Here is a 26,464-nt window from a genome sequence, read left to right as displayed (position 1 = left end):
TTGAATTAGATGGCTCATTCATCACAAACCCACTGATATTGCAAATTACTTTAATTATTATTTCATTGGCAAGATTAGCAAACTTAAGCATGACATGCCAGCAACAAGCGCTGACATTACACATCCACGTATAGCTGATCAAGTTATGAAAGACAAGCGTTGTAATTTTGAGTTCCCTAAAATGAGTGTGACAAACCACCGGTGTCTGACAACTTAGATGGAAAATTACTGAGGATAATAGCGGACGATATTGCCTCTCCTATTTGCCATATATTCAATTAAACACACTAGAAAGTGTGTGCTCTCAGGCCTGGAGGGAAGCAAAAGTTATTCCGCTACCCAAGAATAGTAATGCACCCTTTACTGGCTCAAATAGCCTACCAATCAGCCTGTTACCAACCCTTGGTAAACTTTTGGAAAGAAATTGTGTTTTTAATAATGCTATTTTACTGTAAACAAATTGACAATAGACTTTCAAGCATGCTCATAGGGAAGGACATTCAACAAGCATGGCACTTGCACAAATGACTGATGATTGGCTGAGAGAAATTGATAAAACGATTTTGGGAGCTGTTTTTTTTATTCTTCAGTGCGTCTTTTTTTGTTTTTATTTTTATTCATAAATGTTTTTTTATTTTATTTTATTTTTCTCCCCAATAATGTGGTATCCAGTTGGTAGTTACAGTCCTGTCCCATCGCTGCAACTCCCGTACGCACACGGTGAAGGTCGAAGGTCGAGAGCCGTGCCTCCTCCGAAACACAACCCAACCGAGCCGCACTGCTTCTTGACACAATGACGGCTTAACCCGGAATCCAGCCGCACCAATGTGTCGGAGGAAACACCATACCGCTGGCGACCGTGTCAACGTGCACTGCGCCCGGCCCGCCACAGGAGTCACTAGTGTGCGATGGGACAAGAACATCCCTGCCGGCCAAACCCTCCCCTAATCTGGACGACGCTGGGCCAATTGTGCGCCGCCCCATGGGTCTCCCAGTCGCGGCCGGCTGCGACAGAGCCTTGACTCGAACCAGGATCTCTAGTGGCACAGCTAGCACTGCGATGCAGTGCCTTAGACTACAGCGCCACTCAGGAGGCCCAGTGCGGCTTTTGACATTATCAATCATAGTCTGCTTCTGGAAACACTTATGTGTTATGGCTTTACACCCCCTGCTATATCGCAGCAGCTAATGGGGATCCCTAATAAATACAAATACATTATCCGCTTCCCCTCGCTCATCAACTCACCCCTTCTCCCCTTTTGTCCCACATTATACTTTACTTCATGTTTTTCATCTGTTATGTGTGAAATTAGTTTTGGTTTAGGTTCAGTTTCGAGGCAATTATTGGGGTGATTTATCAACTGGCCACTTTACCTTCCAATGTCTAGAGAAAGAGCGGAGCAGGTCCTACTGCCGGGAGAAGGGGAAAAATATTTCAAATAATGAAATGCCCTCCTAAAACTGGTTATAACTATAGTTCTGATTGTGATATTACGATTCTAACAAGGGCAGTGTGTTATATAGACTAGTTTAGGAAAAGTCAAGGATGGAGGGGGGCTTGACAAAAAAAATGGCAGAGTAATACAATTAATTAATGAGTTGTCAAAATAACTGCTTTAGTTGTTCTAGTGTTAAACAGTTTTGACAGTCATTTTATCTTCATGACGGTCTTCATCCATAACCATCAGTTACAGTTATTCAATTACCGTCACAGCCCTACTCAGGTAATTCTTCTCATTCCCACTATTTCACAGCGTAATCATCATACTGCTACAACTATATTCCCAGTGGTATTGTCAGTAATAATCTTGTGACCATGAAGTTGAATTCCACTATTTGCTCTGTTACTGTTAGCCTAATTGGGAAGCCCACTGTGGTAAGCTTGTCCAGTGATATTATTTCAAATACCATAAATATGGATACCCACGCTGTTTTGAAATCACGTAGAGGGCTTGGGCTGTTACATATCAATGTGCGAAGGTTGATGTCAAAGTTGCATGACACAAGCCCGGATATTTTGGTTGTCTCAGAGACTTCGCCAAATGGCTTGGTCCCAGATATGGACATTGACATGGCTGATTACAACATCTTCAGGTGTGACAGACTGAAAAAAGGGTGAGGGGTGGCTATATATGTGAAATCAACTCTTGTGGCATCATGTTCTCTAAATGTTACCATCCCCAACAAATATTAGCTTTTGGCTGCACTGGCGGACGCTGCTGGTACTATTTAAAAACAATTCTGTCATCTGAATTAGTTTTAGCCGATTTTTAAACCCATTTTAAGAATAATTATCTTGACTTTAACCTGAGTAAAGAACTTCCAGATCTTGTTATGATGAGAAATCAGGCCTGGGCCAAAGCTAGAAAAACTGACTCTGTAGCTTTTGGCAGCTTTTCAGGCAATTGAGAAATAGCAGGTTTCCTTGACAGTTTGAACACAGCTCGTGACGTGCTTGTGGCTGGTACCGCGGATAGTCCCGGGCTTGTAGCTGTTTAAATCCCTGCTGTTTGTTGCTGGTTCCATCTGCGTGGAGTACCAGCGTTAGCCTACGTTGCTACCATGACAAAGAACAAAGCCAGTGGGAGTACCGTTGAGGACAATGGTGTCTCTCTATCACAGGTGAAGGATCTTTTAAACCAGTGGTCACCAACTGGTCGATCTTCAAGGCATTCCTAATCAATCACCAAATATTTCTGTAAAAAAGCCAATGATAAAGGCTTGCGTTCGTTCCTTTATTTATTATTCATGTTGCACTGTAGGTGCACTTGATTCAGAAGCCCTGTGCACCGGGTAGGCAAAGAGTTCCCATTTTGAACCATTTAATTTGTCTGAAAAGACAAACTCTGCCTACCTGGTGGACCTGGAGATCTGTTGCTAAATTTAGGCCAATCTGATAGCTCAAATCACTGTGCCTACAAGTTTGATACTAGCCTACGTGAGATTTCATAACTTTTAAAACCATGACCAGAGAGCGAGACTGTCAAAGAATACAGCAAAGACCTGCTGTTTTTATGAGTGAGTTAATGTAATTTATTTTATTCAGCACTGTCAACACTTTTTATTCAACACTAATACAAAACATAAAACACCTTCTCCCTACTCCCACTAGCGCTGCAGCTGCAATGAACAAGTAGCCAAGTGTATCGATAGCTCTGCGTTTTTATTATTATTAGCAGCTCGTAACTCTGACATCTCCGACTTCAGTGCGTTCAAGACAACTGGGAACACGGAAAGAAACGAGATCCGACTGGGAAAAATTGTTTTGAACGGTCATCCAACTCGTAATTCCAAGTTGGAAACTCTGGCATCTTTCTAGAGCCCCGACTTTCCGACCTGAACGTCACTGATGTCGTGATTTTACCTCGTTCAAGTCCGAGTTCCCAGTTCTTTTGAAAGCACCATGACCATCAGATGCAGGTAGCCTACATAATAATAATATAATAATTTACTAATTTATTTTTTATTTATACTCAGCTGTGTCTCGCAAGTGCTACGCCAACAGATCCACGGCCTAAAACTAACACACGCCACCCCCCAAATGCGGGTAGATTTTGGAATTGGCGGGTAAAATGTATATTTCACTAGCCATGTTGGCGGGTGGTCAGGGTTCCACAGTTTTTGAATAGCAAAATACATTCTGTAGTAGCTTTTTTCTAAGTGTTTCTGTATTTTTGTTTCATAGCTGGTAGCTAATCACACAAAGACCTACGAATCCTATATATCCCACCTCGCGCGACACGCATCAATACTGCATGGCTGGCTGTGGAGCTGTGTGCACTGTGATTGAAGTGAAGATACATTTTTAGAAGAGCTGCGCACAGGCATAAAAGTTGGTCTAATTTACTTGAAAGTCTACTAAAGTGAGCCTTTGTCCTTGTGTTTCTTGGCTGGGGGTGGCTTGCAAGCCGACAAACACCATCCCAACCGTGAAGCACGGGGGTGGCAGCATCATGCTGTGGGGGTGCTTTGCTGCAGGAGGGACTGGTGCACTTCACAAAATAGATAGCATCATGAGGAAGGAAAATTATGTGGATATATTGAAGCACATCTCAAGACATCAGTCAGGAAGTTAAAGCTTGGTCGCAAATGGGTCTTCCAAATGGACAATGACCCCAAGCATACTTCCAAAGTTGTGGTAAAATGGCTTAAGGACAACAAAGTCAAGGTATTGGAGTGGCCATCACAAAGCCCTGACCTCAATCCTATAGAAAATTTGTCGACAGAACTGAAAAAGCAGTAGCTGTAATTCGAAATTCGGCATGCTGCCCCGGGTCCTCTGCAAATACTACTGCTGCTCCATCGAGAGCATCCTGACCGGTTGCATCTCGGCCTGGTATGGGAATTGCTCCGTCCACAACTGTAGTCCCCTGTAGCTCAGTTGGTAGAGCATGGCGCTTGCAACACCAGGGTTGTGGGTTCGTTTCCCACGGGGGGCCAGTATGAAAAAAAGAAAAAATGTATGCACTCACTAACTGTAAGTCGCTCTGGATAAGAGCGTCTGCTAAATGACTAAAATGTAAATGTAAAATGTAAGGCCCAACAGTGGGTGGTGAAGACGACCCAGTACATCATTGGGACCATGCTCCCACCCATCCAGAATATCTACACGAAATGGTGCCTAAGGAAAGCACGCAGCATCAAGGACCCCACAAACCCCAGCCACGTCAGGCAGACAGTATCGGAGCATGAGGTCTGATACCAACAGGCTCAGAGACCGTTTCTATCTACAAGCCATCAGACTGCTGACCACCTGCTCTGATTCTCTGCACCTTAGCACACATGCACTCACTTATGCACACACCCACGTACATTGCGGTCCTCTGTAGCTCAATTGGTAGAGCATGGCGCTTGTAATGCCAGGGTAGTGGGTTCGATCCCCGGGACCACCCATACGTAAAAATTTATGCACACATGACTGTAAGTCGCGTTGGATAAAAGCGTCTGCTAAATTGCATATTATATTTATTATTATACATGGAGTATACCAAACATTAGGAACGCCTTCCTAATATTGAGTTTAACCCCTCCCCTTTTGCTCTCAAAACAGCCTCAATTTGTCGGGGCATGGACTCTACAAGGTGTTGAGTGTTCCAAAGGGATGCTGGCTCATGTTGACTCCAATGCACAAATGTGTCGAGTTGGCTCGACTGAGCACGCACCCCTGAGGGGCCCCCGTGTTGAGGATCAGCGTGGCAGATGTGTTGTTACAGTGGGGAGAACAAGTATTTGATACACTGCCGATTTTGCAGGTTTTCCTACTTACAAAGCATGTAGAGGTCTGTAATTTTTATCATATGTACACTTCAACTGAGAGACAGAATCTAAAACAAAAATCCAGAAAATCACGTTGTATGATTTTTAAGTAATTCATTTGTATTTTATTGCATGACATAAGTATTTGATCACCTACCAACCAGTAAGAATTCCGGCTCTCAGACCTGTTAGTTTTTCTTTAAGAAGCCCTCCTGTTCTCCACTCATTACCTGTATTAACTGCACCTGTTTGAACTCGTTACCTGTATAAAAGACACCTGTCCACACACTCAATCAAACAGACTCCAACCTCTCCACAATGGCCAAGACCAGGGAGCTGTGTAAGGACATCAGGGATAAAATTGTAGACCTGCACAAGGCTGGGATGGGCTACAGGACAATAGGCAAGCAGCTTGGTGAGAAGTCAACAACTGTTGGCGCAATTATTAGAAAATGGAAGAAGTTCAAGATGTTGGTCAATCACCCTCGGTCTGGGGCTCCATGCAAGATCTCACCTCGTGGGGCATCAATGATCATGAGGAAGGTGAGGGATCAGCCCAGAACTACACGGCAGGACCTGGTCAATGACCTGAAGAGAGCTGGGACCACAGTCTCAAAGAAAACCATTAGTAACACACTACGCCGTCGTGGATTAAAATCCTGCAGCGCACGCAAGGTCCCCCTGTTCAAGCCAGCGCATGTCCAGGCCCGTCTGAAGTTTGCCAATGACCATCTGGATGCTCCAGAGGAGGAATGGGAGAAGGTAATGTGGTCTGATGAGACAAAAATAGAGCTTTTTGGTCTAAACTCCACTCGCCGTGTTTGGAGGAAGAAGAAGGATGAGTACAACCCCAAGAACACCATCCCAACCGTGAAGCATGGAGGTGGAAACATCATTCTTTGGGGATGCTTTTCTGCAAATGGGACCGGATGACTGCACCGTATTGAGGGGAGGATGGATGGGGCCATGTATCGCGAGATCTTGGCCAACAACCTCCTTCCCTCAGTAAGAGCATTGAAGATGGGTCGTGGCTGGGTCTTCCAGCATGACAATGACCCGAAACACACAGCCAGGGCAACTAAGGAGTGCCTCTGTAAGAAGCATCTCAAGGTCCTGGAGTGGCCTAGCCATTCTCCAAACCTGAACCCAATAGAACATCTTTGGAGGGAGCCTACTGCCTCATATAAAGACTCCACCTCACAGTCAGTCAGTATTTGGTGGCAGATCAGCCGTGCGTAGCTTGGAAAGAGCTAACAGAAAATCTATGCTTGTATCCACCTCTTCTACTTCGATACAGTGCCTCTCCCTCCCTACATCTCTCCCTCTCCATTTCTCTCTCTCGCTGTAAATGTCTCTCTCTGCAACTCAGCACTCCTTTAGTGCTTAACAGAAAGAGTAAGAGTACGTTATTGTAAACAATGTTGTGTTTATGTGTTTGTAAGCCCTCTGTGTGTACTTGAGTATACTCAAACAGTTGCACATTTGCGGCCTCTGGTTGCTCTGTCAAATTCTATTTGTCACATGAGCCGAATACAACAGGTGTAGACTTCACCTTGAAATGCTTACTTACCAGCCCTTTCCCAACAATGTAGAGCAAAAAAGGAAATTGTAACACATTAAAATAACAATAATGAGACTATATACAAGGAGTACCGGTACATAGTCAATGCGAGGTAGTTGAGGTAATATGTACATGTACACTACCGTTAAAAAGTTTGGGGTCACTTAGAAATGTCCTTGTTTTAGAAAGAAAAGCAATTTTTTTGGAAACGTCTGATTTTTAACGGAATATCTACATAGGCGTACAGAGGCCCATTATCAGCAACCATCAGTCCTGTGTTCCAATGCACATTGTGTTTGCTAATCCAAGTTTATCATTTTAAAAGGCTAATTGATCATTAGAAAACTATTTTGCAATTATGTTAGCACAGCTGAAAAACTGTTGTGCTGATTAAAGAAGCAATAAAACTGGCCTTCTTGAGACTAGGTGAGTATCTGGAGCATCAGCAATTGTGGGTTCGATTACAGGCTCAAAATGGCCAGAAACAAATAACTTTCTTCTAAAACTCGTCAGTCTATTCTTGTTCTGAGAAATGAAGGCTATTCCATGCGAGAAATTGCCAAGAAACAGAATATCTGTGTACTACTCTCTTCACAGAACAGCGCAAACTGGCTCTAACTAGAATAGAAATAGGAGTGGGAGGCCCCGGTACACAACTGAGCAAGAGGACAAATACATTAGTGTTTAGTTTGAGAAGCGGGCACCTCACAGGTCCTCAACTGGCAGCTTCATTAAATAGTACCCGCAAAACACCAGTCTCAATGTCAACAGTGAAGAGGCGACTCCAGGATGCTGACCTTAGGCAGAGTTGCAAAGAAAAAGCCATACCTCAGACTGCCCATCTTAATCTTTTATTTTTATTGGCCAGACTGAGATACCTTTTTGCATGTTGTACAGCCCAGCTTTGAATTCTGCATGACAAGCCAGGGGCTATACATTTGCTTGTTATTGAACTGCAAATTGCACCTGCTCCGAGCACTTCGTCGGTGGATGCACTGTGGATCCCCAGCTCCCTCTCCCGCTGAGTCTGACTCGCTAGTAGGCCTACTAGCTAGCGGAGGTGCCGGTGGTAATGCTAAACTGGCTGTATTAACAGTGCGGCTAGCTAGGGCCTCACCATCAGGAACAGTTTGCCTCTCACTCCTCTCCTCCGGCACTGACAGTTCTCTGGCTCGTTCTGGGTTCGATTCACCAGCTTTCTCCGGATTTTTATCATAACATGTCAACAAACTCGATTACTTTTTCTTATCCATTTTTTATTCCCCACGTTTCAAATTCAGTAGGGAGACGACTAGCCTAGGCTACGTGACATCATTACGTAGGGACGACTTCACTAGTTGACCACCACTACCAAGACCTGTGTCAAGATCAGTTACTTACCCCACCGGCCCTCCCCATAACCTCTGTACAAATAAGAGAGCAGGTCTGGAATCAGTGTGGCACGATAGTATGATTATGCAGGAGGATGACTGCGTTTTTACATGATGGTCTTTCTGGGGGGCGGGAGAAATAACGTGGAGGCAACTTGATTTAAAGCTCATCACTTTTATCAGAATGTTTACAGTGCGAACAGTGAAACAATTAATAAATCAGATAGCCCTATTTGGTAAAACACCAAGTCCATATTATGGCAAGAACAGCTCAAATTAGCAAAGAGAAACGACAGTCCATCAGTACTTTAAGACATGAAGGTCAGTCAATACGGAACATTTCAAGAACTTTGAAAGTTTCTTCAAGTGCAGTCGCAAAATCCATAATGCGCTATGATGAAACTGGCTCTCATGAAGACCGCCACAGGAATGGAAGACCCAGAGTTACCTCTGAGGCAGAGAATACGTTCATTAGAGTTACAGCCTCAGAAATTGCAGCCCAAATAAATGCTTCACAGAGTTCAGTAACAGACACATCTCAACATCAACTGTTCAGAGGAGACTGTGTGAATCAGGCCTTCATGGTCGAATTGCTGCAAAGAAACCACTACTAAAGCCTATAGGGAGGAGGTCAGAGACCTGGCCGTGTGGTGCCAGGATAAAACCTCTCCCTCAACGTGACCAAGACAAAGGAGATGATTGTGGACTACAGGGAAAAAAAGAGGGCTGAGCACGCCCCCATTCTCATCGACAGGGCTGTAGTGGAACAGGTTGAGAGCTTCAAGTTCCTTGGTGTCCACATCACCAACAAACGATCATGGTCCAAACACACCATGACAGTCGTGCGACAAAGCCTATTCCCCTCAGGAGACTGAAAAGATTTGGCATGGGTCCTCAGATCCTCAAAAAATTATACAGCTGCACCATCGAGAGCTTCCTGACTGGTTGCATTACCGCCTGGTATGGCAACTGCTTGGCCTCCGACCGCAAGGCACTACAGAGGGTAGTGCGAACGGCCCAGTACCTCACTGGGGCTACGCTTCCTGCCATCCAGGACCTCTATACCAGGCGGTGTCAGAGGAAGGCCCTCAAAATTGTCAAAGACTCCAGCCACCCTAGTCATAGACTGTTCTCTCTGCTACTGCACGGCAAGCGGTACCGGAGTGCCAAGTCTAGGTCCAAAAGACTTCTCAACAGCTTCTACCCCCAAGCCATAAGACTCCTGAACAGCTAATCATGGCTACCCGGACTATTTGCACTGCCCCCCCACCCCATATTTTTACGCTGCTGCTACTCTGTTAATTATTTATGCATAGTCACTTTAACGCTACCCACATGTACATATTACTGCACCGGTACCCCCCTGTATATATAGCCTCCCTACTGTTATTTTATTTTACTTCTGCTCTTTTTTTCTCAACACTTTTTTGTTGTTTTATTCTACTTTTTTTATTAAAAATAAATGCACTGTTGGTTAAGGGCTGTAAGTAAGCATTTCACTGTAATGTCTGCACCTGTTGTATTCGGCGCATGTGGCCAATAAAATTTGATTTGATAAAGAACACCAATAATAAGAAGAGACCTGCTTGGGCCAAGAAACACGAGCAATGGACATTAGACCAGTGGAAATGTGTCCTTTGGTCTGATTCCAAATTGGAGATTTTTTGTTCCAACTGCCGTGTCTTTCTGAGATGCGGTGTCGGTGAACGGATGATCTCCGCATGTGTAGTTCCCACCGTAAAGCATGGAGGAGGAGGTGTTATGGTGTGGGGGTGCTTTGCTTGTGACACTGTCTGTGATTTATTTAGAATTCAAGGCACACTTAACCAGCATGGCTACCACAGCATTCTGCAGCGATACACCATCCCATCTAGTCAACAGGACAATGACCCAAAACACCTCCAGGCTGTGTAAGGGCTATTTTACCAGAAAGGAGAGTGATTGTGTGCTGCCTCAAATGACCTGGCCTCCACAATCCCCAGACCTCAACCCAATTGTGATGGTTTGGGATGAGTCATACCGCATGGTGAAGGAAATACAGCCAACAAGTGCTCAGCATATGTGGGAACTCCTTCAAGATGGTTGGAAAAGCATTCCAGGTGAAGCTGGTTGAAAGAATGCCAAGAGTGTGCAAAGCTGTCATCAAGGCAAAGGGTGGCTATAAAATATATAACATATTTTGATTTGTTTAACGCTGTTTTGGTTACTACATGATTCCATATGTGTTATTTCATAGTTTTGATGTCTTCACTATTATTCTACAATGTAGAAAATAGTAAAAGTAAAGAAAAACCCTGGAATGTGTAGGTGTGTCCAATCTTTTGACTGGTACTGTACATACAGTTGAAGTCGGAAGTTTACATACACCTTAGCCAAATACATTTAAACTCAGTTTTTCACAATTCCTGACATTTAATCCTAGTAAAAATGTCCTGTTTTAGGTCAGTTAGGATCACCACTTCATTTTAGGAAGATGGAATGTCAGAATAATATTAGAGAGAATGATTTATTTAAGCTTTTATTTATTTCATCACATTCCCAGTGGGTCAGTAGTTTACATACACTCAATTAGTATTCGGTAGCATTGCCTTTAAATTGTTTAACTTGGGTCAAATGTTTCGGGTAGCCTTCCAGAAGCTTCCCACAATAAGCTGGGTGAATTTTGGCCCATTCCTCCTGACAGAGCTGGTGTAACTGAGTCAGGTTTGTAGGCCTCCTTGTTCGCACACGCTTTTTCAGTTCTGCCCACACATTTTCTATAGGATTGAGGTCAGGGCTTTGTGATGGCCACTCCAGTACCTTGACTTTGTTGTCCTTAAGCCATTTTGCCACAACTTTGGAAGTATGGCTGGGGTCATTGTCCATTTGGAAGACCCATTTGCGACCAAGCTTTAACTTCCTGACTGATGTCTTGAGATGTTGCTTCAATATATCCACATAATTTTCCTTCCTCATGATGACATCTATTTTGTTTAGTGCACCAGTCCCTCCTGCAGCAAAGCACCTCACAGCATGATGCTGCCACCCCTGTGCTTCACGGTTGGGATGGTGTTCTTCGGCTTGCAAGCGACCCCCTTTTTCTTCCAAACATAACGATGGTCATTATGGGCAAACAGTTCTATTTTTGTTTCATCAGGACATTTCTCCAAAAAGTACGATCTTTGTCCCCATATGCAGTTGCAAACCGTAGTCTGGCTTTTTCATGGCGGTTTTGGAGCAGTGGCTTCTTCCTTGCTGAGGGGCCTTTCAGGTTATGTCGATATAGGACTTGTTTTACTGTGGATATAGATACTTTTGTACCTGTTTGTTCCAGCATCTTCACAAGGGCCTTTGCTTTTGTTCTGGGATTGATTTGCACTTTTCGCACCAATGTACGTTCATCTCTAGGAGACAGAACGTGTCTCCTTCCTGAGCGGTATGACGGCTGCGTGGTCCCATGGTGTTTATACTTGCGTACTATTGTTTGTACAAATGAACGTGGTACCTTCAGGCGTCTGGAAATTGCTCGCAAGGATGAACCAAACTTGTAGAGGTCTACTATTTATTTTCTGAGGTTTTGGCTGATTTCTTTTGACTTTTCCATGATGTCAAGGAAAAAGGCACTGAGTTTGAAGGTAGGCCTTGAAATACAGGTACACCCCCTATTGACTCAAGTGATGTCTATTAGCCTATCAGAAGCTTCTAAAGCCATGACATCATTTTCTGGAATTTTCCAAGCTGTTTAAAGGCACAGTCAACTTAGTGTATGTAAACTTCTGACCCACTGGAATTGTGATACAGTGAATTATAAGTGAAATAATCTGTCTGTAAACAATTGTTGGAAAATGTACTTGTGTCATGCACAAAGTAGATGTCCTAACCGACTTGCCAAAACTATAGTTTGTTAACAGGAAATGTGTGGAGTGGTTTAAAAACTACTTTTAATGACTCCAACCTAAGTGTATGTAAACTTCCGACTTCAACTGTATATTAAAACAAATCAGTGTGTGAGGATGTGGTGTTCTTTTTTGCTTAAGTTTTCATGTACCGAATAAACATCTATGTTCAATGTGTTTCCATCTCCTGAGTGGCGCAGTGGTCTAAGGCACTGCATCGCAGTGCTAACTGTGCCACTAGAGATCCTGGTTCGAATCCAGGCTCTGTCGCAGCCGGCCGCGACCGGGAGACTCATGGGCGGCGCACAATTGGCCCAGCGTCGTCCAGGGTAGGGGAGGGAATGGCCGGCAGGGATGTAGCTCAGTTGATAGAGCATGGCGTTTGCAACACCAGGGTTGTGGGTTCGATTCCCACGGGGGGCCAGTATAAAAAAATATGTATTCACTAACTGTAAGTCGCTCTGGATAAGAGCGTCTGCTAAATGACTAAAATGTAAATGTAAAATCTCATTTTCAACTCTACCGATAGTTTCGTCACAAAAACGATTGCGTTAAATAGCAAATGTGCCTACTCTGGTCTTGGCACGTCCACTCCAGGAAAACAGCTCGCAGATACAGCGGGTAGGCTAGTCTACATTATGAGATTATTATGGATAAGAGCAAGAATAATTGTATTTGTCAAACGGCAGTCAAGCATCGATTATCATGTCACCAGAATAAGACCTTCGATATTTATTCGAACAGAGCATCAAGCTCATCACCATGCACTTTCACCACCCTGTGAAGTATCATAACTTATTTAATCTGTAACCTAATAAACTGCATGGTTTCTCGAGTTGTAGTGGGAGGACCACACCATATCATCGCGTGACATGATGGTTATTATATCAATATTTGCGCACAAAGGCATTTCCACTGCCATTTCTCGCGTAATTAAGTTGACAGACACAAAAACATCCCACCATGTCGAACAAAACAATTATCTGTCTGCATTTATAAAATTGTACCGAAACTTCCAGTTTCCATCACAGCTGTCATGATTTCTTTTTATACGGTATGACTTTTGTGGATGGAAATGTGGAATCCAAAGAAATGGGCAAAAGCCACCCATGGACCCCCCACACCGCACGCCAATCCCAACCCAATACGTATGCAGTATCAGTTCTCTATGTCTGACAAGTAGTATGGAGCTGCGGCTCGGTGTATTGTTTCTTTATCCTATGTAATGTATTCTCATGGAATTTGGGGATAGTTATTTTATCCATGTCAGAGTTGTTAGTGGTTATGTCCAATAATACATCCTGGTATTACCAGGTTCTGACCACTAGATGGTACTGTTAAGGACATAGGATCATTTCTCTCCGTACAGTACAACATTATTTCTGCATTATGGCAATGTAGTGTACTGGCCTGGGCAGAGCGGGAACACAGGGGTGGCTTTTGTCAACTGTAAACCAACTCTGAATGGACGTGTTTGTCGCTGTGGGCAGAGAGTTATTACTTAGATTGGCTGGGCGGTGATGTGGGTAAACTCTCTCCTCAGCAGGCTGCATGCCGTGGCAGGCTGGGAGGTCTGTTTACCACCGGAAGACCCCTGACATCAAGCAACCTGTTGCCCTTGTTTGAACACACTTAAACGAAGCTCCCACTTGTTGACTCTCCCCTGGAGCCTGTGTTTGTGCAGGGGAGTGCCCAACGGGTTAGACTTCATTAGCATAGTTTAACATAGTCACAGCGGTTACAAAGATCCGCCCGGTTACACTCAATGCCCCAATAGTGATGGCAGGCCTGGGATTCTGCTATACAAGGGAAGCTGTGTGGAGGGAATTTTAATGGGTCTTTCCTTGCCTTTCATGGTGTTGCTTCAACCACTCATTTCCTGATGTCTTGTCAGGTTTGGGATTTTAGTTGAAAGTGATGCAAAGTCTTTGCTCAGTTGTTGAGTTGTACGGTGAGTCATTCCATTTTTCATAGGACTCCCTCTCTCTTTTCAATTTCTCATTCACATCAGATTATGGTGACCTTAGAATGACTCTATTAGATCTGTGGGTCTATAGACTGAGTGTGAGAGTTTTCTCTAGACTGAGAGAGTGTAAGTAGAGGAGTGTGAGAGATGGGGTGAAAGTGTAAAAATATTTACATGCTGTCCCGACGGCCACGCAACAGCAGCGAAACCTGTGGGTGGAGGGGGGGGGGGCGGCTTCTAAAAATGACACCTCCTCTTTCTATTTTTGTCTTCTATCTTTCCCTTTTGTGTATCTCGTTTGTCAGTTCTCTGTCTCTGGGTTGTTTTAGGTTGGGTTCAGACAGCTACTGTGGCAGTTGAAAAGACTTAGACCGACAGTGAGTGTTTGGTTTACTTCTGTTTGCTTTCTGTGTGGGCCTGCTTTGGTTGTCTGCCAGTGCATGTTCACAGCTGGGTCGTTCCACCAATTCAGTGCCTTTTGAGAAGTGTAATTTGGTATAAAAAATATAACTTTGGATTTCACGTAATTTTAACATTCTGTCATAAAAAAGCATGTTTTCCCAAATCAAGAGATTAAATAAAAAAATGTGTGACTATTAAGTGGCAAATAAAGTAACCGGGTTGACAGTAAAGGGGTTGACGATTTCTTCTTAAATCAGCCATAAATTCCCTTGTAATAGGGGGAATGGAAGCTTGAACAAGAAGTTTTGTAGTGATTTGTATGTTGATGATGTAAAGAATATTTGCTGGTCTGTGGTGTGTAATGAGGAGCAACCAGATGCTGCACTTGACACATTTATTGTACTTTTGAATTCCGTAAAGTGAGTGTGGAAGAGGTGAAAAAAGTACTGTTGTCTATCAACAATGACAAGCCACCGGGGTCTGACAATCTAGATGGAAAATTACTAATAGCGGACGATATTGCCACTCCTATTTGCCATATCTTCAATTTAAACCTACTAGAAAGTGTGTGTGCCCTCAGGCCTGGAGGGAAGCAAAAGTCATTCCACTACCCAAGAATAGTAAAGCCCCTTTTACTGGCTCAAATAGGCGACCAATCAGCCTGTTACCAACCCTTAGTGAACTTCTGGAAAAAAATTGTGTTTGACCAGATACAGTGTTATTTTACAGTAAACAAATTGACAACAGACTTTCAGCACGCTTATAGGGAAGGACATTCAACAAGCACACTGAAATGACTGCAACACTTAACAAAGAGCTGCAGTTAGTTTCAGAGTGGGTGGCAAGGAATAAGTTAGTCCTAAATATTTCCAAAACTAAAAGCATTGTATTTGGGACAAATCATTCACTAAACCCTAAACCTCAACTACACCTCGTAACGAATAATGTAGACATTGAGAAAGTTGAGGTGACTAAACTGCTTGGAGTAACCCTGGATTGTAAACTGTCATGGTCAAAACATATTGATACAACAGTAGCTAAGATGGTGAGAAGTCTGTCCATAATAAAGTGCTACTCTGCCTTCTTAACAACACTATCAACAAGGCAGGTCCTACAGGCCCTAGTTTTGTCGCACCTAGACCACCGTTTAGCAGTGTGGTCAGGTGCCACAAAGAGGGACTTAGGAAAATTGCATTTGGCTCAGAACAGGGCAGCAGGGGCTGGCCCTTAAAAGTACACGGAGAGCTAACGTTAATGATATGCATGTCAATCTCTCATGGCTCAAAGTGGAAGAGAGACTGACGTCATCCCTAATTGTTTTTGTAAGAAGTGTTGACAAGCTGAATGTACCGAGCTGTCTGTTTAAACTACTAGCACACAGCTCGGACACCCATGCATACCCCACAAGACATGCCAGCAGAGGTCTCTTCCAGAACAGACTATGGGAGGCGCACAGTACTACATAGAGCCATGACAACATGGAACTCTAATCCACCTCAGGTAACTGATGCAAGCAGTAGAATCCGATTTCCTTTTAAAAACAGGTAAAAATACACCTTATGGAACAGCAGGGACTGTGAAGAGACACACGCATACATTGTAATATTGTTGTATGGTGGTATTATACATTTTGTATTGTACATTTTTGTTTTGTAGATATGTAGTGGTGTAATAATGTTATATGATGGACTGTTTTTATCTTTTTTTTTTATGTAAGTGCTTTCATGTATTTGGCAGCAGTCAATGGGGATCCCTAATAAATACAAATACAAACTGGGAGTGGCAATTCAATGCAAGCTTCACAAAAAAAATGAAATTATATATATTTTTAATGACTGTCTATCTATGGGTAACAGGGTTGACGTGTTACGCTCTACCCGCTCAGTTTTCCACCACAAACACCAGAAAATTGCCAAAAAGAGTAGAACCAGCTCACGTGATTTTACTCTATGATAAGATGTTCAATGTTTAAGAAATATATTTTGTAAGGAATAGTTTCACCATATTAAAACGAGAGTTCAGCTCACGTAACAGGGTTGACCGTAAATTGAGGGACAGATGTAAATTAATCACATGAAATGAATACATCATCTTCAGAAATTACTTTGTCAAAGCAACAAAGTAACTTGAGCCATTTGGGATTAAGTGGGTTAAAATCTTCCTAGAAGTGACACGGTCGATGGAGGGACATGTGAAAATGCTGAATTATTGAGTTCTCCTATTGAGTTCTCCTTGTAGTCTACATTAAAGGACACTTCATTTAAGGGCTTTTTAAAATTCAATATTGGTGCACAATTTCTACTTAAAATATCAAATGGATGCAAAAGGGACTCATTTTGTGGAATGACCTAGCTACTCTTCCTCAGGCAGTTTATTTCATGCCTAGGCCAGCTAAGGTAAACTAAAGCTACAGGGGATACAGTGTCTGCTATTAGACCTTGTTTTTCTTACCAATTAGGCACCAGAGAGAATCCCTCTTACAGTAGGAGGACTATGTATTCATTCACCACCAAGTGTAGATCTATAAAGAGTCAAACAACCGCATTTGATCACATTTGTCATAAGCCAGCTTTAGGGTCATTTTAGTCCTTGTTTTTTAAACAACTAATTGAACAAAGTAGGTTAAATTATTTGAAATCCATTTCGGTCATTTTTTTATTGAGTTCAATGTGCAGTTTCTCTAGAGAGAAATCGGATCAAGCCCGAACTGTGCAATGTAGTAGAGAGTTGTAGTTTCCAACAGGCCAATATTCTACATAGTTTAGCGCAGCAAACATGGTAATTTACTACATTGACCATAATCCATTGCACGCCTACTTGTCCGGTCTGTGTGGTGTTTCTTTTTTACGCCTGCTATGTTAGGTTAGTGTGGGGCAGACACAGAGAGGGAGCGAAGAGACCGAACATTTTGAGATAGAGAGGGATAGAGAGCAGTTGCTTTACCAGGTATCTAAAGCAATCCTTCTACCCCCCCCCCCCACACACACAGCGGAGTCGCTCACCACCTTCCGGAGACATTTGAAACCCCACCTCTTTAAGGAATACCTGGGATAGGATAAAGTAATCCTTCTACCCCCCCCCCCCCCACACACACACAGCGGAGTCGCTCACCACCTTCTGGAGACATTTGAAACCCCACCTCTTTAAGGAATACCTGGGATAGGATAAAGTAATCCTTCTACCCCCCCCCCCCCCCCCCCCCCCCCCCAAAAAAAAATTGTAAAGTGGTTATCCCACTGGCTATAGGGTGAATGCATCAATTTGTGAGTCGCTCTGGACTAGAGCGTCTGCTAAATGACGTAAATGTGCCCTTGAGCAAGGCACTTAACCCTAATTGCTCCTGTAAGTCGCTCTGGATAAGAGCGTCTGCTAAATGACTAAAATGTAAATGTAAATATCTACCTGAAAAATCATGATCGAAGTGATTGATAGTTGGTTTTCAGCAGTCATTAAAATCTGCCTGATTTACTTTGAAGAACTACTAAAATAGTGATTTTGTCAGCCAGCATAGGCATAGAGATGAGATGGTGACTTGGAATTAAATCAACACATCAAATAAAACAAATGTAATATACACAACAACTGAAATATTTTGTTAAAGTAATGTGAAGAAAATATGGTTAATAAGTGATAAACAGTAATGTGCAGTCACTACCATCATGGGACTTGTATTAATTGTTTTATTCTGTGTTGTTACAACATTCAACCCACATAATGCATAGTGCATTTAATGTTTAAAAATATATAATCGAAAGCGAAATCAAAAAACATGTTTTTTTTTTTATTCTAATTTTTTGAAACGACCTCAAAAGCACTAATCGCTCAGCACTAGGGTGTTTTAAATAATATTATTAGTCTATTTCTCCCTATTTCTGTTTGCCATTCTGTCCTTGTTTGTCACTTGTAGGAATCTTCTGCAGCATAGAACTGCCCCAGTGAGATGGAGAAGGAAAAGAAAAAGGGAAAATGAGAGTGTTGTCGTCATAGGGTGATAATGGTAGAGCGAGAAGGAGCGAGTGAGGAGTGCAGCAGAGGGATGAGAGGGAGAGAGAGGGGTAGGGTGGTCAGTCTCAGTGTTTTACCGGATCAGATGTCAGATCTGGCTGAGAATAAGTATCGATCGGGATTAACAAAAGACTCACATGCAGGACTCCGTTAGCTGCCAGAGAAGCTAGTCGGCTTGAACCTCTCTTTCCTTCTCACTGGAGTGGAGCTGTGTGTTTGTGTGTATTCATAGGTGTGTGTTGACCTTTATTTTGTGCTTTCTACCTACTTAGTTAAGGCAGTATTTGGCCATGTAGGCCTATGTGTTACAAAAAAGCTACTTTTGTATGCTCTGACATTCGTTGGATGCATTGGACCCTGTGCTTTGAGAAATGACTGAAACCCATTCCTGTTACTTAGCCTACCTTTAGTTGGACAAATCCTAGTCTCACAGGTTGAAAATTATTTGTAACCTCAAGGTGGTTTGGTTTTGGTTTATTGTCACACTGAGACATTACTCTATTCTAGGCAGCGGGTGAGGTTAGGGTGATGATACAGCCTAGGCATTTAGCCTCGTCTTTCACTGTGTCATAACAGGATTTGACTGCTAACGACATCCATCAAAGTGCCAGTTCCTTGAGGATAGTCTTTCTGCTGCGGTTGAGGTAGGCCTTCTTGTAAAGTGTATCTGTTTTTCACCCCCAGCCTACACAAATACAAACAGGCAGAAAATGGGACAGCCCAACACAGTGGCTCTCTATGTACATGTGAACTAGGTGGGCACAGTCTAAATGGATCCTGTTTCTATCATGACACCACAGTCTGTGCACAGATATGGTCAGCTTACTGTAACAGCACATGTCTTAAATAGGCTCCCCCCGCTGCCTTCTGGATTGGAGGAATTCTTCACAGTCTGCTCCGTTTTGGCCCTTTTTTACAGGCTGTGTCTCCAGTTTATGGGGTGCAAGTCTGAAAATATGCCATCTGTATTGCTGTCTGTAAACAGGCAACGGGATAGATCAAACAGTAATAGCAGCGTATGTGATGAGTCAAAAGAGTTAGTTCAAAAAGGGTAAAGGCAGATAGTCCGGGTAGCTATTTGGTTAACTATTTAACTAACTATTTAGCAGTCTTATGCCTTGGGGGTAGAAGCTGTTCAGGGTCCTGTTGGTTCAAGACTTGGTGCATCGGTACCACTTGCCGTGCAGTAGCAGAGAGAACAGTCTATGACTTGGGTTGCTGGAGTCTTTGACACACCGCCTGGTATAGACGTCCTGGATGGCAGGGAGCTCGGCCCCAGTGATGTACTGGGCTGTATGCATTACTCTCTAGCGCCTTGCAGTCAGATGCCAAGCAGTTGCCATACCAAGCGGTGATGCAGCCAGTCAAGATGCTCTCAATGGTTCCCCTGAGGGGGAAGAGGCGTCGTGCCCTGTTCACGACTGTGTTGGTGTGTGTATGGACCATGATAATTCCATAGCGATGTGTACACAGAGGAACTTGAAGCTCTCGACTTGCTCCACTACAGCCCCATCGATGTGGATGGGGGTGTGCTCGGCCCTCCGCTTCCTGTTAAACCACCTGGGGGTGGCCTGTCAGGAAGTCCAGGATCCAGTTGCAGAGGGAGGTGTTTAGTCTCATGGTACTTAGTTTAGTGATGAGTTTGGAGGGCACCATGGTGTTGAACGCTGAGCTGTAGTCAATTAACAGCATTCTCACGTAGGTGTTCCTTTTGTCCAGATGGGAAAGGGCAGTGTGGAGTGCAATAGAGATTGCGTGGGCACAGTCTGAATACCTTCTATGCTCGCTTCAAGGCTAGCAACAATGAACCATGCATGAGAGCACAAGCTGTTCCGGACAACTGTGTGATCACACTCTCCGTAGCCGATGTGAAGAAGACCTTTAAACAGGTTAACATTTACAAGGCCACAGTGCCAGACGGATTACCAGGACACATACTCAGAGCATGCGCTGACATTTTACATTTTTACATTTTAGTCATTTAGCAGACGCTCTTATCCAGAGCGACTTACAGTTAGTGAGTGCATACATTTTCATACTGGCCCCCCGTGGGAAACGAACCCACAACCCTGGGTTGAAGCTAGTGACTGATGAAGCCAGTGACTGATGTGGTGTACTCCTCAATGCTATCTGAAGAATCCCAGAACATGTTCCAGTCTGTGCTAGCAAAACAGTCCTGTAGCTTAGCATCTGCGTCATCTGACCACTTTTTTTATTAACCGGGTCACTGGTGCTTCCTGCTTGTTTTTGCTTATAAGCAGGAATCAGGAGGATAGAGTTATGGTCAGATTTGCCAAATGGAGGACGAGGGAGAGCTTAGTATGCGTCTCTGTGTGTGGAGTAAAGGTGGTCTAGAGATTTTTTTCCTCTGGCTGCACATTTAACATGCTGGTAGAAATTAGGTAGAACGGATTTAAGTTTCTCTGCATTAAAGTCCCCGGCCACTAGGAGCGCTACCTCTGGATGAGCGTTTTCCTGTTTAGTTATGGCCTTATACAGCTCATTGAGTGCAATCTTAATGCCAGCATTGGTTTGTGGTGGTAAATAGACAGCTATGAAAAATATAGATGAAAACTATCTTGGTAAATAGTGTGGTCTACAGCTTATCATAAGATACTCTACCTCAGGCGATCAAAACCTCGAAACGTTTGATTTGATTTTGTGCACCAGCTGTTGTTTACAAATATACACAGACCGCCACCCCTTGTCTTACCGGAGTCAGCCGTTCTATCCTGCCGATGTAGCGTATATCCCGTCAGCTGTACGTTGTCCATGTCGTCGTTCAGCCACAACTCTGTGAAACATAAGATATTACAGTTTTTACTGTCCCGTTGGTAGGATAACCGTAATATTAGGTCATATAATTATTGAACATTGGCTAATAGGATTGATGGAAGAGGCAGTTTACTCGCTCGCCGTCGGATCCTTACAAGGCACCCCGACCTACGTCCACGATATCTCTGTCTCTTTCTCCTGCGAATGACGGGGATTTGGGCCTTGTCGGGTGTCTGTAGGATATCCTTCGCGTCCGACTCGTTGAAGAAAAAATCTTCGTTCAATACGAGGTGAGTAATCGCTGTCCTGATATCCAGAAGCTCTTTTTGGTTATAAGAGATGATGGCAGAAACATTATGTACAGAATAAATTACAAATAACACGAAAAAACACACATAATAGTACAATTGGTTAGATGGCTGTAAAACGGCAGCCATCTTCTCCGGCGCCATTATTTCCATATACAGCTCATTGAGTGCGGTCTTAGTGCCAGCATCAGTTTGTGTTGGTAAATAGACAGCTACGAAAAATATAGATGAAAACTCTCTTGGTAAATATATACAACAACCTCTCCCTCAACGTGACCAAGACAAAGGAGATGATTGTGGACTACAGGAAAAAAAAGAGGACTGAGCACGCCCCCATTCTCATCGACGGGGCTGTAGTGGAACAGGTTGAGAGCTTCAAGTTCCTTGGTGTCCACATCACCAACGAACTATCATGGTCCAAACACACCAAGACAGTCGTGAAGAGGGCACGACAAAGCCTATTCCCCCTCAGGAGACTAAAAAGATTTGGCATGGGTCCTCAGATCCTCAAAAAATTCTACAGCTGCACCATCGAGAGCATCCTGACTGGTTGCATCACCGCCTGGTATGGCAACTGCTTGGCCTCTGACCGCAAGGCACTACAGAGGGTAGTGCGTACGGCCCAGTACATCACTGGGGCAAAGCTCCCTGCCATTCAGGACCTCTATACCAGGCGGTGTCAGAGGAAGGCCCTCAAAATTGTCAAAGACTCCAGCCACCCTAGTCATAGACTGTTCTCTCTGCTACCGCACGGCAAGCGGTACCGGAGTGCCAAGTCTAGGTCCAAAAGACTTCTCAACAGCTTCTACCCCCAAGCCATAAGACTCCTGAACAGCTAATCATGGCTACCCGGACTATTTGCACTGCCCCCCCACCCCATCCTTTTTACGCTGCTGCTACTCTGTTAAGTATTTATGCATAGTCACTTTAACTCTACCCACATGTACATATTACCTCAACTACCTCAACTAGCCGGTGCCCCCGCACATTGACTCTGCAACGGTACCCCCCTGTATATATAGCCTCCCTACTGTCACTTTATTTTACTGTATATATAGCCTCCCTACTGTCACTTTATTTTACTTCTGCTCTTTTTTTCTCAACACTTTTTTTGTTGTTGTTTTATTCTTACTTTTTTTGTTTAAAATAAATGCACTGTTGGTTAAGGGCTGTAAGTAAGCATTTCACTGTAATGTCTGCACCTGTTGTATTCGGCGCATGTGACCAATAAAATTTGATTTGATTTGATTTGAACCGAAATATAAATGCAAAATGTAACAATTTCAGCGATTTTACTGAGTTACAGTTCATATAAGGAAATCAGTCAAATGAAATGAATTCATCAGGCCCTAATCTATGGATTTCACATGACTGTGCAGGGGCTCAGCCATGGGTGGGCCTGGGAGGACATAGGCCCACCCACTTGGGAGCCAGGCCCACCCACTGGGGAGCCAGGCCCAGCCAATCACAATGAGTTTTTCCCCACAAAAAGGCCTTTATTACAGACAGAAATACTCTGGTGGCTAGTCTCAGACGATCCCGCAGGTGAAGAAGCCGGATGTGGAGATCCTGGGTTGCCATGGTTACACGTGGTCTGCGGTTGTTAAGCCAGGTTGGATGTACTGCCAAATGCTCTAAAACGATGTTGGAGGTGGCTTATGGTAGAGAAATGAACATTCAATTATCTGGCAACAGCTCTGCTAGACATTCCTGCATTCAGCATGCCAATTGCATGCTCCATCAAAACTTGAGACATCTGTGGCATTGTGTGACAAAACTGCACATTTTAGAGTGGCCTTTTATTGTCCCCAGCAAAAGGTGCACCTGTGTAATGATCATGCTGTTTAATCAGCTTCTTGATATGCCACACCTGTCAGGTGGAGGGGATCTTTTATTTTAGCTCATGAAACATGGGACCAACACTTTACATGTTACGTTTATATTTTTGTTCAGTATAGTATGGTCTACAGCTTATCATGAGGTATTCTAACTCAGGCGAGCAGAACCTCGAGACTTCCCTATTAGTAGAGATTGCACACCAGCTGTTGTTAACAGACACTCACACCACCTCCCCTGAGCTTCTGTTCTGTCCTGCTGATGTATAGAAAAACCAGCTAAATTTATATTTAACATGTTCTTGTTCAACCACGAGTCCGAGAAACAGGATATTGCAGTTCTTCAGATCACGTTGATAGGATGGTCTCGAACTGAGCTCATCCAGTTTATTCTCCAGTGATTGCACGTTTGCCAATAGAACGGAGGGTAGAGGCAATTTATCCACAACGTAATCTCGTCAGGTATCCTGCTCGCCGGCTTCTATAGCGCCGTCTCCTCCTTCTTCGAGTGTCGGGTGATTTGGGCCTGGTCCGGGATAATCAATGTCTTTTGCCTCCGACTCTGATGTCCAGAAGCTCTTTTCGGTTATAGGAAACGATGGCGGAAACATTATGTACAAAAGATAGCACAATTGGTCAGGAGCGATGTTCCCTCAGCGCAAACTTGAACGTTGAGAAAATTCTGTGCAACTTCCAGTGCGCGTTTACTGTGAACACTAAGGCTGTACTCACTTTAAGTTATAGTTTTAAATGGCCAAGTAGGCTGCTGTGGCTATTTGATCATAATGTAGGCCTACTAGAGTGGCCTACCATAAAAAAACAATGGAGAAAATCCATCCCATAACATTTTAAAATGGAAGTAGCTGTTCTATCATTCAGCCTACAGTAGCAGCCAATGTAGGCCTACATTCCATGAGACTTTTGAAAAAAACATGCAGGGCTAGACATTAACCTGTTAATCCACTTGTCTTTCAGACAAGGAGGTGACTGAAAATGTTGTGTTTGATGCAAGAAACCACTTTACAAAATAAAATTCATGATTATTCCCATACCATTATTACAGAGAATCAGATAAATTATTATTATTCAAGACGTCTCAAAATACAACACCTTCAAGATAAAAAAAGCTCTTTACCTGACTCGCTTTTCAAAGATGGCTAGAAATGCACACATTTTGTGCTCCTGTTGGAATCAACCACTCCCCCATTGTTGACTAGAAATGAGCTATAACTGGGCTAATAACTCACTAACTAGAAAAGAATATGAACAAATGTGCACATGTGGCTACATGCAGCTCTCGCTTTGATCTCAAAACACGCGCATCTACTCATGACAGCTCATACTATAGCCTAAACACAATCCTGTTCAAAGTGACTGGCACGGATCCATGTATGGCAATGGCTATTTGCATATAGGCCTACTGCAACTCTGATTGGTTATGGCGCACCCAGTCTGTGTAGAGTACGGGCCTGAGTTTGCGGTCAATATCTCAATTTCAATCCATTCATTCAAGAATTGAATTGTGCTCTTATGGAGAATTTCCATGATGACCAATTGAAGTAATCCAAACTTGTCCAGGAACTGATTCCTTTGTCATTTGTGGGATTATTGAATTTCCTACTGGCTGTATCCTAGTTTCCTGCCTGGTCCCCAACCCTTCTCATCATCATGTCAATGTGTAGCAGCTTCCCTGTCAATCATGTTCACAGAGGATGTATTGTCCCTACCTACCGCCCATCCACTGTAAGCCCCACTCCTCCCCCAGTTTGAAGAACAGAGGACAAAGGGATGACGGATGGGTGAAACTCCCTCTCTGGGAAGTACAGTATGGGAGGTGTGTGCTGGGGCTGCCGTACGACGGCCACAAAGATCACATTCAACCCAGACACAATACAGTACAATACTATAGAGCCCCTTCATCCAGGACAGGACCGGCCCCTGGCCAGCACAGCACCACACAGCCTGCCTGCCTGCTACACAGAGCTGGGGGTTAGGGTTAGCACCAACAACACACTCATTGAATGGGACTAAAAATAGAGAGTGGGATAGCGAAAGGGTTGAGGAGAAAGTGGATAAAAAGGGGAGAGTAAGAGAGGGGGACAGAGATGGGTGAAGAGAAGGTGGATAAAAGGAAACTAGCAAGGGAACAAAGGATAGCAAAGGATATAGAGCGAGAGGAAGAGTTGTTTTTGTCTGAGGTTGAGAGACTGTAGAAACCCCCGTAGTGACCCCTGCTGTGTCTTCCACTGTATCTCAGGCCTGCCGCCCAATAAGGAGAATGGTAATGGTCCCACTGGGTAATAATTAGCAGACAGCGCTCCCTCCCTTGTCTGTATGTGTGCCGGCTGTGCTCGCTGCTCGCTGTCTGCGACTGTTTATTATCGAGTGTGACTCACATTTCCTGTGCCCTGCCAGTAAGGCAAGCCTCAATGTAACAGCAGGGCCTCCACTCATTCTCAATTCCACACGGTAATAGTCTTTTTTTCAAACTGTGCGGGGGCTTGAATGGATGAGGTGGCTCTGGAATTGATTTACTCGGAAGGTAGATTTTTTTATGTGAAGGAGAGAGCACAGTCTTATACGACTGACGTTTTGTTAGCAGGAAAACATTCCAGTGTTTCTTGAGTGAAATCTTCTGGGAATTCATCATGCCATCATCACTACTTCCGCGTACTTATTAGTCAATAATGGTTGGCGATGATGACAGGCTGCTAGGTTTTCCCCCAGGATCCGTCTCCCTTCGGTGTCCTGCCTGCGCTCCGCCCCGGGGGAAAGACCTGTTTAAAACCTGTTTGTAATGGAATCTACAGCTGACTGAGCCACTGTGCCACTGTTTATTAAAGGTGCACAGGGGAGTAATTGTGATGAAAGGTCTCAAAGCAAGAGGATTCAGACCTGTTTTGAATGAGTGTGTGTTTTCATTCATAGTCCTGGCACAATATTTATTTTGCTCGTAAAGTCTGACCACAAACGTTAATATGCTTCGATGTTACAACGATGATGATGATCTTGATAATGATTGTAATGATGATGGTTATTCTACAATGGCAACTTTGTAGGTCCCTCCTAACTCTCTATTAGCTATTTAGGTTTTTTCATCCCCCTACTTTA

The 26,464-nt window shown here is 43.7% G+C and overlaps 1 protein-coding gene across 2 annotated transcripts in view; it reads left to right on the top strand.

Annotated features, from left to right (window-relative positions):
- The window catches only part of LOC311112184 (transcription factor HIVEP3-like), a 96,295-nt gene that overhangs the window by 28,692 nt on the left and 41,139 nt on the right, over positions 1-26,464 (top strand). Inside the window, exon 1 of one of the 2 annotated variants that reach the window (XM_084155197.1) lies at positions 13,875-14,013. The exons of the other annotated variant lie outside the window; for it this stretch is intronic. The gene's annotated coding sequence lies outside the window, so the exon portion shown is untranslated. Of the gene's footprint in view, positions 1-13,874; positions 14,014-26,464 lie in introns of those variants that run through there. 2 annotated transcript variants of the gene reach the window in all.

This window comes from Coregonus lavaretus (genome assembly GCF_964263955.1).
Source record: "Coregonus lavaretus genome assembly, chromosome: 3".
NCBI classification, from domain to species: Eukaryota; Metazoa; Chordata; class Actinopteri; order Salmoniformes; family Salmonidae; genus Coregonus; species Coregonus lavaretus.
This window is presented reverse-complemented; position numbering and strand designations above follow the sequence as displayed.